This window comes from Balaenoptera musculus, chromosome 1, assembly GCF_009873245.2.
Source record: "Balaenoptera musculus isolate JJ_BM4_2016_0621 chromosome 1, mBalMus1.pri.v3, whole genome shotgun sequence".
Lineage (NCBI taxonomy): Eukaryota > Metazoa > Chordata > Mammalia > Artiodactyla > Balaenopteridae > Balaenoptera > Balaenoptera musculus.
This window is the reverse complement of record NC_045785.1, coordinates 124056685-124074655: the sequence shown is the minus strand read 5'-3', so window position 1 is coordinate 124074655 and position 17971 is coordinate 124056685. Positions and strand designations below refer to the sequence as shown.

The 17971-nt window shown below is 36.5% G+C and overlaps 1 protein-coding gene across 10 annotated transcripts in view; it reads right to left on the bottom strand.

Annotated features, from left to right (window-relative positions):
- The window catches only part of DCAF6 (DDB1 and CUL4 associated factor 6), a 162891-nt gene that overhangs the window by 12070 nt on the left and 132850 nt on the right, over positions 1–17971 (bottom strand). The gene's annotated exons all lie outside the window — the stretch shown is intronic.

Sequence of the window (17971 nt, the reverse complement as noted above, 5' to 3'; positions counted from 1 at the left end):
AACATTATGTCAATAAGGCATCCTCAACAAAAAGCATAAAGAGGCAGACACAACAGTGAGACTACATCAGACTAGTTGAGTTACTAAAACAAAATGTTTTAGTTAAGAGATCACTTAGAAATTTGGTACTGGTTGAGAGAGTAAAGGAAATAGCATGCAGCACACTTTTTAAAGGGCTGTTTTATAAAAACATAATACAGACAAAATTAATATGCAATTTACTACAAATAAAACAAAACCTATTCAATATTATTTGTCCTCTCCATATTAGGAAATGTAAAGGCATAAAGAGAAACCAAAAAAAGAAACTAAGGTTAACATATAATTTCAGTGGATAAACTTATGTTTTGAGATTTTGTTTAAAGATGTTTGTTCTCAGCAAAGAACAGACTAGTCAAGAAAAACAATATTAATATACATGAATAAAACAAAGATCTTCAAATAGAATCTATTCTATATGAACTCCATATTAGAGTACAGATTTGGAGCTAATGAGGCTGATTTTACTCTCCTAAGAACTGAGTTGGTCACAAAACTAGAGAATAAAGAACAATGGACTCTTTTTAAGACTGATTTAATTATTAGAAGAAACTTTTCCTAACACGTTACTGAATAACTTTTGTTAGTTTGAACTTCTTATTTAAAACATTATATTTTATCATATAATAGACCAAAAATCCAAAATATATAAAGTATCTACAAATCAGTATGAAAAATGAACACTATAATAGAAAAAAAGTAAAGAACATGAATAGGGAAATTATAGAAGAAAGAAACTTAATAAATATACAAAAGGATGCCTAGCCTCACTAATATTAAGATAAAAATAAAAACAAATTGATCTTTTAGTATGTCTATCAGATTAAAAAATTTTTTATATCTATCAGAGTGGCAAAAATACAGGAAAATAGGCACTACTGGTAGGAGTTTGAAAGTTTTATATATAAAAAAGTGCACTCTTTTGTTGTAAACTTTTGACGGAAGTAGAACACATATTCAGGAAGGTATAAAATCATAAATGTGTAGCTCAATGCATTTTTGCAAAATAGCCCCGTGTAACCAGCACCAGTATGAGAGATAGAGAATAAACAGAATTCCAGAAGTCTCTCTATGCTCCATTCCCATTATTACACTCCCCTTATAGGAAACCACTATTCTGACTTCTAACATGATGGATTAATTTTGCCTGTTTGTGAACATTAACTAAATGGAATCATACGAAATATATTTTGTGTCTAGCTTCTTTACCTCAATATTACATTTGTAAGATTCATCCATGTTGTTGAAGTTAGCTATAGTTCATTCATCCTCTTTGCTGTAGAGTACTACTTTGTATAAATACATTATAATTTACTTTTTCCATTCAACTGTTGGTGAACATTGGGTTGTTTACAGGTTTTGATTACTGAAACAGTGCTTTGGCGAACATACGTCCATATTTCTGTTGAGCATATATCCAGGAGTGGAATTGCTGGACCACAGTATGTGCATATGGTCAGTTTTAACAGATACTCCCAAACAATTTTCCAAAGTGGTTACAGCAATTTATAATTCCACTGGCAATATATTAGTGTTCCAGTACAACATATTTTTGAGGAGAAATTAAATAATATCCATTAAAATTTAAAACATGTATTTGCTTTGATGTAGCAATATCATCTTTTAAAAATGTATGCTGTAGAAAAACGAATATGCAAATATATATATACACACAATATATACAGACAGACACACACACACATATATTCACTGCAGTACTCTGAGAAACACCAGAAATAATCTAAATGTCTTATACATAGAAAGGATAGGTTAAATAAATTATGGTACATCCATAGATTGGAATACTTATGCCACCATTAAAAACAATAAGAAAGATCCATAAACAAGAACATGAAAAATGTCAGCATTATCCTACTGAATCTACAACATAGGTTAAAAAACAATTCATAGGGGAAAAATTTATATATATATACATAGAAAGAGTCTAGAAAACCAGACACTGAATTGTTAACAACACTTTCTAAAACAATTACATAACAATTATGTAGTCTTATAATAAAAAGGTATTTTCTTTTTCATAAAATGGTATAAATTCTATAGGCTTATTCAAAAAGTGTTTAAAAAACTTTATCCTATGCTATATATATGTTAAAAAAAAAAGGGTCTAAAATTTTAAGTTAGATATCATTAGAAACTACCACACAGAAAGCTGACATGTTTAGTTTACTCTGATTATCTCTTTCTGATTGGGAAGTGATAAATGGGAAGGGCTGAGAGTTCAAATGTTCTCAAAAGAAACATAATTAATATGATTGAAACTCTCTTTTTTCTAAAGTGGAAGAGAAAAGGACACTCAATCAGTTAAAAATATGTGATTAACAAGAAACCAATAAAGAAAAAACTCATGCTAAGAAAGAGTATCTAGAAACTAACAACATTGTAAATCAACTATACCTCTATAAAATAAATTTAAAAAAAAATAGAGTATCAGGTAGTAGAGGAAATAGAAATAATCCTGCTGATAAACTGAAGGCCTTGGGAGCTATAAATGGAAAAAGAAACTATATGACAAATTAAGAATTAGACAAAAGCTCAAATCATTTAAAACAAGGTGTGTGGGCAAAATTAAAGTTGAATGAGTAATGAGATGATAGTAATTAAGAATTAGTGAGGATGGTACCAAATCATAAGTGTTCATTTCACTTAAAAGTTTGTTCTAGAATATGGTCTAATTTACTGCTCAATGTTTGTTTGGCTTAACAATCCTGATAAAGAATAATTGTGAAAAATAGATCTCAAGCTATGCAGTTTGTATTGTACAGTTTAGATAAAAGATTAGGGCACCTACCACTATCTCGCTGTAGGAAAATGATCTAAAACAGAAAAAAAAGCTTCAAGTACACAAATTTCAAATTAGAAGATAAAAAGTGACAGTAGATGCTATACTTGTATATATAGTCAGGTAATGTCCAACACAGCAAACAGTTCTAAAAGAAATGAATAAACTTAGAATGAATACATTGAGGGGAATTCCCTAGCAGTCCACTGGTTAGGACTCTGCACTTTCACTGCCGAGGGCCTGGGTTCAATCCCTGGTCGGGGAACTAATATCCCTCTGGCTGTGTGGCCAAAAAAAAAAAAAAAAAAAATTAACACACTGAAACCACTTTCCTAGAGGATATTTCATAAGAAACACCAAAAGAATATAAGATGTTGAAAATAATAAATTTGTAATTTATTACTTTGCAAATTTAATCAAATTAAAATTAAAATGATACATACATATGAAGAACACCAATCAGCAAACAAATATTTATTAAAAGCCTACTATTTGCAAAGTTGTTTTTGAGGATATTAGTTATTAATTCTTTTATATACATATGATAGCTTATGTTAACTTGGCACGCAATTTAAAATTCATAAAAGATATTATAAAGTTCAGTAAGCATGGAAAATTTCAAAAGTAAACAATAAATAAAGAGTATACATTCCAACCCAATGGAGGAAAAAAAATGAAAAAAGCAAAACAACAACAGCAAAAAGATAAAAATCTTAATCCTAAAACAGACAAGAAAGTTAAAAAAAATTAGGTAAAACAGGATAATTAGAAGTAAAAAGTTGGAAACAAGTCCAAAAGTAGCCATGATAATAATAAAGAGACTAAATTCACCAATGGAGAAAAATGAGATTGTCTCAGACACACCTAAAGTATTAGGACAAGGAAAGATTTCAGGGAAAAGGATATTGTGCAAATACTAATCAAATGAAAGGTGGCATAGCTACAGTAATATCAGACAAAACAGACTAAGATAAAAAGTAGCATTAAAGATAGAGAGGATTATTACATATATAATAAGTTCAGTTTACCAGGAAGATATAACAATTTAACATATATGCACAAAATAAAAAGCCTCAAACTGCATTTAAAAAGGAAATGACAGAACTACAAGGAGAATTAGATACATACAACATTTTAATGATTTCAATACATCTCACTATAAGTCAAGCTAGCAAAAAATATAGATAATATGAACAGCACAATTAACAGTCTTAATCGAATGGTCACATATAAAATTCTACATTAAAAATTAAAGTCATATGCTTTTCAAGCACACATGGAACATTTACAAATTTATCATGTACAAGGCCACAAAGCCACTTTCTACAAATTTCAAAGTATGGGTCTAAACCAATCATGTTCTCTGACCACAAATTAGATATTAATGAAAAAAAGCTGAATGTATATAACTAAAGAAGTTAGAAAAAGAACCACAAAGGAATCTCAAATAATATACAAGGAAGGAAATAATAAAGAGAGAAAAAAAAGTAGAAATATAAAACAAAGGGGTTAACAAATATGAGAGAAATCAACGAAGCCTAAAGTTGTTTCTTTTTCTTTCTTTTTTTTTTTTTTGGTCGTGCCACACGGCTTGCCGGATCTTAGTTCCCTGACCAGGATAATGGAGAAAAAATTAAGGGGGTTCAAAGAAATAATGTTATGAATAAAAAGGTGGCTATAACTAAAGACACAGCAGGAATTAAAAAGACAATAAAAATACTATAATAAATTTGAAAAGTTAGATGAATTGACAAATTGAAAAATATTACCTAAAACTGACTAAAGAAGAGAGAGTTGAAATAGTCCCGTAATTATTAAAGAATCGAAATAATACTTAGAAACCATACTCCAAAGAAAATACCAGTTCCAGACGGTTTTATAAGTAGGGTCTACTAAATTTTCAAAGAAAAGATCATTCCAATCTTATACAAACTCTGCCAGAGAAAAGAAAGAGAGGAAATATTCTTCTACTCATTCTCTGAGGCTAATGTAACTTTTTACCAAAAAAAGGGTCATGAGACTATAAGAAAGGAAATTCAGTCAGAATATAGATGCAAAATTCCTCACAAAATATTAGCAAACCAAATCCAACAACATGTCCAAAAGATAATCTATCATGACCAAGTTAGATTTATCTCAGGATTATAAAGATTGTTTAACCTGCTTCCACATGCAAGGAGCTTGAAGGTTCCCACTTCGCAGCTAATAAGTAAAAGCTGAATGGACTGAAAAATCAACTCTTCTTGGATCCTAAGAGAGGGGAGGACACCAGGCATCACAGAACTCTAGAATGTGTCCCCTCCCCCCACACATCACATTACTAAAGGCCTATTTACCGCAGTTCCTATTACCTAGTACATCATATACAGCTATGAAAAAAAAAATTACAAGGCACACCAAAAGGCAAAAAACACAATCTGAAGAGACAGCATGAGAACCAGATATGGCAGGGATGTTGGAATTCTCAGACCAGGAATTTATTTTTTTTATTTTTATTTTTTTTTAACATCTTTATTGGAGTATAATTGCTTTACAATGGTGTGTTAGTTTCTGCTTTATAACAAAGTGAATCAGCTATACATATACATATATCCCCGTATTTCCTCCCTCTTGCGACAGACCAGGAATTTAAAACAACTATGATTCGGACTTCCCTGGCGGTCCAGTGGTTAAGACTCTGCACTTCCCATTCAGGGGGCACGGGTTTGATCCCTGGTCGGGGAACTGAGATCCCACAGGCTGCACCACATGGCCAAAAAAAAAAAGATCCTTCCTGCCATCAGCATCCTCAGACCTCCCCTGTCCCCCAGACTACTGCAACAGCTCTGAAAGCTTCCTGACCTCTCCCAACGCCAGCCAACCTATAAAGCCTCCTCCCCCAGCACCTGGGGAATTTGTCTTCAGGGCTCTCATTCCCCTTTAAAAGAATAAAAAAATATATAAAACAACTATGATTAATATGCTAAGGGCTCTCTAACTGATAAAATAGACAGCATGCAAGAATAGATGGGCAATGTAAGCAGAGAGATGAAAACCCTAAGAAAGAAACAAAAAGAAATGCAAGAGATCAAAAACACTGGAACAGAAACAAAGACTACCTTTGACAGGCTTATTAGTAGACTGGACATGGCTGAGAAAAGAATCTTTGAGCTAAAGGCTATATCAACAGAATCCTTTAAAACCAAAAAGCAAAGAGAGCAAAGATTGAAAAAAACAAACAGAATATCCAAGGACTGTAGGATAACTATCAATACAAAAAGTGTAACATAGGCATAATGGGAATATCAGAGTGAGAAGAAAGGAACAGAAGAAATATTTGAAACAATAATGACTGAGAATTTCCCCAAATTAATGTGAGACACCGAACCACAGATCCAGGAAGCTCAGAGAACACCTTGCAGGATAAATGCCAAAAAAGAACTATACTTTGGCATATCACTTTCAAAATATGAAAATCAAAGAAAAAATCCTGAAAGAAGTCTGAGGAAAAAAAAATCATACCTATAAAGGAATAAAGATAAGAATCACATCCAACTTCTCCTCAGAAACCATGAAACAAAAATAGAGTGAAATAATTAAAGTGTTGAGAGAAAAAAACAAAATAAAACCACCAACCTAGAATTCTGTACACTGCAAAATTATCCTTCTAAAGTGAATGAGAATAAAGTCTTTCTCAAACAAAAACTGAAGAAATTTTTTGCCAGTAGACTTGCCTTGCAAGAGATGTTCTTTAGAGAGAAGGAAAATAATAAAATAATAAAGGTCAGAAACATGAACTGACATAAACAACAGAAGGGCATCAAAGAAGGAATGAGTGAAGGTAAAATACAAACTTTTACTTTTCTTATTCTAACAAATAACACTTTGTTCAAAATAATAGCAACAAGCATTCCATTATCTATGCACACACACACACACACACATATATATATATATGCTTATGTATGCTTACATTAAAGTGAAATGAATTACAGCAATGATACAAGGCACAGAAAAAAGGAATTAGGATTTTGTTATTATAAGGTACTCACACTACCTATGAAGCAGTATAGTGTTATTTGAATTAGCTGTAAATTTATATTGCAAACTCTAGGGCAACCACTAAAAGAAGTAAAAAAAGAAGTAAAAATGCTATGCTAAGAAAGGAGAGAAAATGGAATCATATAAAATGCTGAATTAAAACCACAAAAGGTGACCTTCAAGATGGCGGAAGATTAAGACATGGAGATCACCTTCCTCCCCACAAATACATCAGAAATACATCTACATGTGGAAAAACCCCTACAGAACACCCACTGAATGCTGGCAGAAGACGTCAGACCTCCCAAAAGGCAAGAAACTCCCCACATACCTGGGCAGGGCAAAAGAAAAAAGAAAAAAGAGACAAAAGAATAGGGACGGGACCTGCACCAGTGGGAGGGAGCTGTGAAGGAGGAAAAGTTTCCACACCCTAGAAAGCCCCTTCACTGGTGGAGACTGGGGGTGGCGGGGGGAAGCTTTGGAGCCATGGAGGAGAGCGCAGCAACAGGGGTGCAGAGGACAAAGTGGAGAGATTCCCGCACAGAGGATTGGTGCCAACCAGTACTCACCAGCCTGAGAGGCTTGTCTGCTCACCCGTCAGGGCGGGTGGGGGCTGGGAGCTGAGGCTCGGGCTTCGGAGGTCAGATCCCAGGGAGAGGACGGGGGTTGGCTCTGTGAACACAGCCTTAAGGGGGCTAGTGCGCCACAGCTAGCTGGGAGGAAGTCCGGGAAAAAGTCTGGAACTGCCTAAGAGGCAAGAGACCATTGTTTCGGGATGTGTGAGGAGAGGGGATTCAGAGCACCACCTAAACGAGCTCCAGAGACGGGCACGAGCCGCAGCTATCAGCGTGGACACTAGAGATGGGCATGAGACGCTAAAGCCTGTGTGCAAGCACAGGTCACTATCCACACCTCCACTCCCGGGAGGCTGTGCAGCCCCCCAGTGCCACGGTCCCGTGATCCAGGGCCAACTTCTTCCCCAGGAAAACACACGGCACACCTCAGGCTGTTGCAACGTCACACCACCCTCTGCAGCCCTGGGCTCACCCTGCATTCCATACCCCTCCCTCACCCCGGCCTGAGTGAGCCCGAGCCCCCTAATCAGCTGCTACTTTAACTCTGTCCTGTCTGAGCAGAAGAACAGACACCCTCAGGCAACCTATAAACAGAGGCGGGGCCAATCCAAAGCTGAACTCCAGGAGCTGTGCAAACAAAGAAGAGAAAGGGAAACCGCTCCCAGCAGCCTCAGGAGCAGTGGATTAAATCTCCACCATCAACTTGATGTACCCTGCATCTCTGGAATACCTGAATAGGCAACGAATCATCCCAAAATTGAAGCGGTGGATTTTGGGAGCAACAATAAATATATTTTTTTCCTTTGTCTCTTTTTGTGAGTGTGTATGTATATGCTTCTGTGTGTGATTTTGTCTGTGTAGCTTTGCTTTTACCATTTGTCCTGGGAGGGGGGGTCTGTCCGTTTTGGGTTTTTTTTTTAGCATAGTTTTTAGAGCTTCTTATCATTGGTGGATTTGTTTTTTGGTTTGGTTGCTCTCTTCTTTCTTTTTTTTCTTTTTTTATTACTTTTTAATGTTTTTATTTTTAATAATTATATTTTATTTTAATAACTTTATTTTATTTTATTTTTCTTTCTTTCTTTCTTTTTTTCTCCCTTTTCTTCTGAGCCATGTGGCTAACAGGGTCTTGCTGCTCCGGCCGGGTGTCAGGCCTGTGCCTCTGAGGTGGCAGAACTGAGTTCAGGACATTGGTCCACCTGAGGCCTCCCAGCTCCATGTAATATCAAACGGTGAAAGCTCTCCCAGAGATCCCCATCTCAATGCTAAGACCCAGCTCCACTCAACGACCAGCAACCTACAGTGCTGGACACCCCATGCCAAACAACTAGCAAGACAGGAAGACAAACCCACACATTAGCAGAGAGGCTGCCTAAAATCATAAGGTCACAGACACCACAAAACACACCACTGGACGCAGACCTGCCCACCAGAAAGACAAGATCCAGCCTCATCCACCAGAACACAGGCACTAGTCCCCTCCACCAGGAAGCCTACACAACCCACTGAAGCAACCTTAGCCACTGGAGGCAGACACCAAAAACAACAGGAACAACGAACCTGTAGCCTGCGAAAAGGAGACACCAAACACAGTAAGTTAAGCAAAATGAGAAGACAGAGAAACACACAGCAGATGAAGGAGCAAGGTAAAAACCCACCAGACCAAACAAATGAAGAGGAAATAGGCAGTCTACCTAAAAAAGAATTCAGAGTAATGACAGTAAAGATGATCCAAAATCTTGGAAACAGAATGGAGAAAATAAAAGAAACGTTTAACAAGGACCTAGATGAACTAAAGGGCAAACAAACAATGATGAACAACACAATAAATGAAATTAAAAATTCTCTAGAAGGAATCAATAACAGAATAACTGAGGCAGAAGAACGGATAAGTGACCTGGAAGCTAAAATAGTGGAAATAACTACTGCAGAGCAGAATAAAGAAAAAAGAATGAAAAGAATTGAGGACAGTCTCAGAGACCTATGGGACAACATTAAATGCACCAACATTCGAATTACAGGGGTCCCAGAAGAAGAAGAGAAAAAGAAAGGGACTGAGAAAATACGTGAAGAGATTATAGTTGAAAACTTCCCTAACATGGGAAAGGAAATAGTTAATCAAGTCCAGGAAGTGCGGAGAGTCCCATACAGGATAAATCCAAGGAGAGACATGACAACACACATATTAATCAAACTATCAAAAATTAAATACAAAGAAAAAATATTAAAAGCAGCAAGGGAAAAACAACAAATAACATATAAGGGAATCCCCATAAGGTTAACAGCTGATCTTTCAGCAGAAACTCTGCAAACCAGAAGGGAGTGGCAGGACATATTTAAAGTGATGAAAGGGAAAAACCTACAACCAAGATTACTCTACCCAGCAAGGATCTCATTCAGATTCGATAGAGGAATTAAAACCTTTACAGACAAGCAAAAGCTAAGAAAATTCAGCACCACCAAACCAGCTTTACAACAAATGCTGAAGGCACTCCTCTAGGCAGGAAACACAAGAGAAGGAAAAGACCTACAATAACAAACCCAAAACAATTAAGAAAATGGTCATAGGAACATACATATCGATAATTACCTTAAATATAAATGGACTAAATGCTCCAACCAAAAGACACAAACTGGCTGAATGAATACAAAATCAAAACCCATTATATATGTTGTCTACAAGAGACTTCAGACCTAGGGATACATACAGACTGAAAGTAAGGGGATGGAAAAAGATATTCCACGCAAATGGAAATCAAAAGAAAGCTGGAGTAGCAATTCTCATGTCAGACAAAATAGACTTTAAAATAAAGACTAGTACAAGAGACAAAGAAGGACACTACATAATGATCAAGGGATCGATCCAAGAAGAAGATATAACAATTGTAAATATTTATGCACCCAACATAGGAGCACCTCAGTATATAAGGCAAATGCTAACAGCCATAAAAGGGGAAATCGAAAGTAACAAAATCATAGTAGGGGACTTTAACACCCCACTTGCACCAATGGACAGATCATCCAAAATGAAAATAAACAAGGAAACACAAGCTTTAAATGATACATTAAACAAGATGGACTTAATTGATACTTATAGGACATTCCATCCAAAAACAACAGAATAAACTTTCTTCTCAGATAGCCATGGAACATTCTTCAGGATAGATCATATCTTGGGTCACAAATCAAGCCTTGATAAATTTAAGAAAACTGCAATCGTATGAAGTATCTTTTCCGACCACAATGCTATGAGACTAGATATCAATTACAGGAAAAAAATCTGTAAAAAATACAAACAGATGGAGGCTAAACAATACACTACTGAATAACCAACAGATCACTGAAGAAATCAAAGAGGAAACCAAAAAATACCTAGAAACAGATGACAATGAAAACACGACGACCCAAAACCTATGGGATGCAGCAAAAGCAGTTCTAAGAGGGAAGTTTATAGCAATATAATCTTACTTTAAGAAACAAGAAACATCTCAAATAAAAAACCTAACCTTACACCTAAAGCAATTAGAGAAAGAAGAACAAAAAACCCCCAAAGTTAGCAGAAGGAAAGAAATCATAAAGATCAGATCAGAAATAAATGAAAAAGAAATGAAGGAAACAACAGCAAAGATCAATAAAACTAAACGCTGGTTCTTTAAGAAGATAAACGAAATTGATAAACCATTAGCCAGACTCATCAAGAAAAAAAGGGAGAAGACTCAAATCAATAGAATTAGAAATGAAAAAGGAGAAGTAACAACTGACACTGCAGAAATACAAAGGATCACGAGAGCCTACTACAAGCAACTATGTGCCAATAAATGGACAACCTGGAAGAAATGGACAAATTCTTAGAAAAGCACAACCTTCCGAGACTGAACCAGGAAGAAATAGAAAATATAAACAGACCAATCACAAGCACTGAAATTGAGACTGTGATTAAAAATCTTCCAACAAACAAAAGCCCAGGACCAGATGGCTTCACAGGCAAATTCTATCAGACATTTAGAGAAGAGCTAACACCTATCCTTCTCAAACTCTTCCAAAACATAGCAGAGGGAGGAACACTCCCAAACTCAATTCTACAAGGCCACCATCACCCTGATACCAAAACAAGACAATGATGTCACAAAGAAAGAAAACTACAGGCCAATATCACTGATGAACATAGATGCAAAAATCGTCAACAAAATACTAGCAAACAGAATCCAGCAGCACCTTAAAAGGATCATACACCATGACCGAGTGGGGTTTATCCCAGGAGTGCAAGGATTCTTCAATATATGCAAATCAATCAATGTGATACACCATATTCACAAATTGAAGGAGAAAACCCATATGATCATCTCAATCGATGCAGACAAAGCTTTCAACAAAATTCAACACGAATTTATGATAAAAACCCTCCAGAAAGTAGGCATAGAGGGAACTTATCTCAACATAATAAAGGCCATATATGACAAACCCACAGCCAACATTGTTCTCAATGGTGAAAAACTGAAACCATTTCCACTAAGATCAGGAACAAGACAAGGTTGCCCACTCTCACCACTATTATTCAACATAGTTTTGGAAGTTTTAGCCACAGCAATCAGAGAAGAAAAAGAAATAAAAGGAATCCAAATCAGAAAAGAAGTTAAGCTGTCACTGTTTGCAGACAACATGATATTATACATAGAGAATCCTAAAGATGCTACCAGAAAACTACTAGAGCTAATCAATGAATTTGGTAAAGTAGCAGGATACAAAATTAATGCACAGAAATCTCTTGCATTCCTAGACACTAGTGATGAAAAATCTGAAAGAGAAATTAAGGAAACATTCCCATTTACTACTGCAACAAAAAGAATAAAATACCTAGGAATAAACCTCCCTAGGGAGACAAAAGACCTGTATGCAGAAAACTATAAGACACTGATGAAAGAAATTAAAGATGATACAAAGAGATGGAGAGATATACCATGTTCTTGGACTGGAAGAATCAACATTGTGAAAATGACTCTACTACCCAAAGCAATCTACAGACTCAATACAATCCCTATCAAACTACCAGTGGCATTTTTCACAGAACTAGAACAAAAAATTTCACAATTTGTATGGAAACACAAAAGACCCCAAATAGCCAAAGCAATCTTGAGAAAGAAAAATGGAGCTGGAGGAATCAGGCTCCCTGACTTCAGACTATACTACAAAGCTACAGTAATCAAAGACAGTATGGTACTGGCACAGAAATATAGATCAGAAATATAGATCAATGGAACAGGATAGAAAGCCCAGCGATAAACCCACACACATATGGTCACCTTATTTTTGATAAAGGAGTTAAGACTATACAGTGGAGAAAAGACAGCCTCTTCAGTACGTGGTGCTGCGAAAACTGGACAGCTACATGTAAAAGAATGAAATTAGAACACTCCCTAACACCATACACAAAAATAAACTCAAAATGGATTAAAGACCTAAATGTAAGGGCAGACACTATCAAACTCTTAGAGGAAAACATAGGCAGAACACTCTATGACATAAATCACAGCAAGATCCCTTTTGACCCACCTCCTAGAGAAATGGAAATAAAAACAAAAATAAACAAATGGGACCTAATGAAACGTCAAAGCTTTTGCACAGCAAAGGAAACCATAAACAAGATGAAAGGACAACCCTCAGAATGGGAGAAAATATTTGCAAAGGAAGCAACTGACAAAGGATTAATCTCCAAAATTTATAAACAGCTCATGCAGCTCAATATCAAAAAAACAAACAACCCAATCCAAAAATGGGCAGAAGACCTAAACAGACATTTCTCCAAAGAAGATATACAGATTGTCGACAAACACATGAAAGAATGCTCAACGTCACTAATCATTAGAGAAATGCAAATCAAAACTACATTGAGGTATTACCTCACACCAGTCAGAATGGCCGTCATCAAAAAATCTAGAAACAATAAATGCTGGAGAGGGTGTGGAGAAAAGGGAACCCTCTTGCCCTGTTGGTGGGAATGTAAATCGATACAGTCACTATGGAGAACAGTATGGAGGTTCCTTAAAAAACTAAAAATAGAACTACCATACGACCCAGCAATCCCACTACTGGGCATATACCATGAGAAAACCAAGGTTAACAGTGTATAACCTTTTGCCTTATTCAAAAAGACTCATGTACCACAGTGTTCATTGCAGCTCTATTTACAATAGCCAGGACATGGAAGCAACCTAAGTGCCCATTGACAGATGAATGGATAAGTAAGGTGTGGCACATACATACAATGGAATATTACTCAGCCATAAAAAGAAACGAAATTGAGTTATTTGTAGTGTGGTGGGTGGACCTAGAGTCTGTCACACAGAGTGAAGTAAGTCAGAAAGAGAAAAACAAATACCGTATGCTAACACATATATATGGTAGCTTAAAAAAAAAAAATCGTTATGAAGAACGTAGGCGCAGGACAGGAATAAAGACGCAGACGTGGAGAATGGACTTCAGGACACAGGGAGGGGAAAGGGTAAGCTGGGACGAAATGAGAGAGTGGTATTGTCATATATACACTACCAAATGCAAAATAGACAGCTAGTGGGAAGCAGCCGCATAGCACAGGGAGATCAGCTCGGTGCTTTGTGACCACCTAGAGGGGTGGGATAGGGATGGTGGGAGGGAGACGCAAGAGGGAGGAGATATGGGGACATATGTATAGCTGATTCACTTTGTTATAAAGCAGAAAGTAACACACCACTGTAAAGCAATTATAATCCAATAAAGATGTTGGAAAAAAAAAAACCACAAAAGGCAAAAAAAGAGTGGAAGACCAAAACAGGAACAAAGAACAAGGGCAAGATAGAAAACACCAATGAATATGGTAGACATTAATCCAACTATATCAGTAATCACTCTGAATGTCAATGTTCTAAATATACTAATCAAAAGACAGAGATTGTCAGAGTGGATCAAAAAATACGACCCAACTATCTGTTGTCTACAAAAAAACTCACTTTAAATATAGACTCCCATAGAGTAAAAGTAAATGAATAAAAAAATATATATACCATTCTAACATTAATCAAAACAAAGCAGGGGTTAACTATAATCTTTTCAGAGGGAGTAGACTCCAAAGTAAGCAAAATTATCAGGGGTAAAAAAGAGCATTACATAACGATAAAGGAATCAACTCTTCATGAAGACATAACAATCCTTAATGTGCATGTCTAACTACAGAGGGTCAAAATACGTGAGACAAAAACTGGTAGAACTGTAAGGAGAAATAGATGAATCCACTATTATAATTGGAGACAATTAGGCATTGAATATATTATAGTGAATGAAAACATTTAGAGAATATGGAGAAAGACAGTCATTAAACAAACCATCCCTTAAATAAATGTATGATTACATACATACATCCATCTGTCCACTCCTCGTTTCCCACTGCTATCACCTTAGATTGGACCCCTCATCATCTCTCACCTGGCCTATTGCAACAGCCTCTTACGTCGTCTTGCTGTTTTCAATTTTACTCCCCTCCAATCAGGCATCTATAAAGCTGCCAAAATGATCTAAGACATAAATCTGGTCATGTTTCTCCCAAGGTGGAATAATTTCTATAGCACCCCACTGCTTAAAGAACTGATTTACTCACTCATTCAACAAATATTTACTGTTCAATGAAAACAGACATGCTGTTAATTTATTTCTTAGAAAATTAAATTAGAATCCCAAACAGTGTACAAACAAAAGAGGCAGCTTATATAAGGACATTTTAACAGTGTATAACCTTTTGCCAAAGATGCTTTTTTGCTGAATACGTATACACTGTGATTGGAATGTAATTTTTTGTTCAAAACTGGATCTCTGTGTCCATTCAACAATTCTCCTATTCTCCCTTATCCCAACCTCTGGCAACTACCATTCTACCTTGCGTTTCTAATGTTGCATCCTGACACTGGAAAAGAGATTGTTACAAACTAAGTGCTTTAAGCACCTTCAGCCCTCTAATCAGCCTTTCCAATGTCCTCCCAATTCTCGAAGATGGGAGCTCCGAGGAATATTGGCTTTTCCCAATCCTCCCTCTTAATTGGCTTGGATAAACATTTCTCCAGATTGGGGAATCTCTTCCAGGCCTGACACCAAAGCCACACTCAGTGCTCAACCCACTACTATAAAACAGCCCCTGCCTTGGAGTAATAAACAATTCAAATAGTGGGGATCTCTAATGAACCTCAAGGGGGTTCCTGTCTCTGAATCTATTCCTTCTTGTTTAGGTGTTTGAGAGATACATGCCCTATTCTCCTTAGTTCCTCTATCCCTCTACCCCTACCCATTTATTAAACTAAGACTTCTTAGAGAAGTATCATGCTGGGATTTATTTCTCCCAAAAGGGAGAAATAATTCTAGAAATTGATAGTAGTCATCAAAGTAACCCACCAGGTGAATTAAATGATTCTTCGACATCTTTTATTTGTTTAGTTTCTAATAGAACTAGAGCAGATTCTTGGAAACACTGACCATTTGTCCCTATTGAATCAACTACCACCTTCCTGATGGGCAAACTGATGTTGGCAAAATTCACAGTGTACCTCCCATCAAAATTCAAATAAGCCCCTCAAAACTCTTCCCAGAATTAATCAATATCCTGTAAGTACAGAAGCCCTTCAAGGCATAAAACCCATAATAGAAGATTACAAGGCTCAAGGTCTCATTATCCTTTATACTAGCCCCTATAACTCTCCCATTTTTCTGGTGAGAAAACGTATGGGCCGAGGGTGAAGGTTTGTCCAGGACCTCTGAGCAGTAAATAACACTGTCACCCCTTGACACTGTTGTTCCTAACACTCATACTTTACTAACAGCCATTCCTGCCGGAAGCAATTTTTCTTTTTTTTATTGTAATTGATTTATGCAGTGCATTCTTTAGTATTCCAGGTGATGAAGCTAGCTAATACCTTTTTGCCTTCACTTACGAACAAAAAATTTTCACCTGGACAGTAATGCCTCAGCGTTTTACTAAGAGTTCTTATTTATCACAGATTCTGAGGGCTGATCTGGATGATATAAAGTTCCCTAGAAACTTATTTACAAAATAGAAGTAGAGTCACGGATGTAGAAAACAAACTTATGGTTAACAGAGGACAAGGGTGGGGAGGGATAAATTGGGAGACTGCAACTGACATATACACACTACTATATATAAAATAGATAACTAATAAGAACCTGCTGTAGAGTACAGGGAACTCTACTCAGCACTCTGAATGGCCTATCTGGGAAAAGAATCTTAAAAAAAAAAAGAGTAGATATATGTATAACTGATTCACTCTACTGTACACCTGAAACTAACACAACATTGTAAATCAACTATACTCCAATAAAAATTTAAAAAACAAAACAAAACAGAAAAGTTCCCTAGAGGTTCTACTTTGCAATATGTGGATGATTTGCTTCTTTGCTCTCCTTCTCAAGCCTCCTCAAAGGAAGACAGTATTCACTTGCTAAAGCTTTTAGCCTTAAAGGCTTAAAGTTGCCAAAGAAAAATTGCAGTTTGCCCAAACCCAGATTCAATATTTAGGGCATCTGATATCAGAACGAGGGCTAAACCTAGATCTTGACAGACTTCATGATGTCCTAAGTTTCCCAAAACTCAAAACTTAGTGCCAACTGTGAGGTTTTCCTGGTTTGGTTGGTTATTGACGAAACTGGATTCCAAATTTCTCTCTTATGGCCAAATTTCTATGTTTTCCTTAACAATAACAACCCCGGCCCAATTTTATGGGAAGAAGGAGACAACATAGCCTTTAAAGGCCTTAAAGGAGAGTTTGATGAACCCACCTGTCTTTGGGCATCCCAATGACCACATCTCCCTTTTTCTTTTTGTATATGAAAAGAAAGGGAATGCCCTTGGGGTGCTGACCCAAAAACACCACCCCATAGGGTATTACAGCCAGCAACTGGACCCTGTGGTACAGGGATACCCCCCTTGCCTTAGAGCTATTAAGGCCACTGCCCTCTTGGTTAAGGCCACTGAGAAAATCATTATGGGATCCGCTTTAACCATTTTTGTACCTCATGCAGTAGAAGCTCTCCTGAATTCTCATCACACTCAACATTTCTCTGCCAGCTACCTCACCTCCTGTTAAATCCTTTTGTTAGCTGCCCCTCACACCATTCTTCTACGTTGTAATACCTTATCCTGGTTACTCTTCTCCCCTCCATCATTTTCAAAGTCCCTCATGACTGCTTAATGCTGATGAACTAACTCCTGACTCCTCGTGATGATCTACAGGAAATTCCATCAGGTAATAATGCCGACTTCTCATGGTTCACTGATGGTTCTTTAAAAGGTGACAATGGCGAATACTGTGCTGGGTATGTTATTCCAACTCCTTTTAGTGCTGTTGAGGCAGCATCTTTTTCTACGGCTACTTTGACCCAACAGGCTGAATTATACACCCTTACACAGGCTTGTACTTTAGCCAAGGATAAAATTGCCAATATTATATTGGGTTGGCCAAAAAAGTTCATTCGGTTAGTGAATCGTTGTTCAATAAAATTCTTGGTA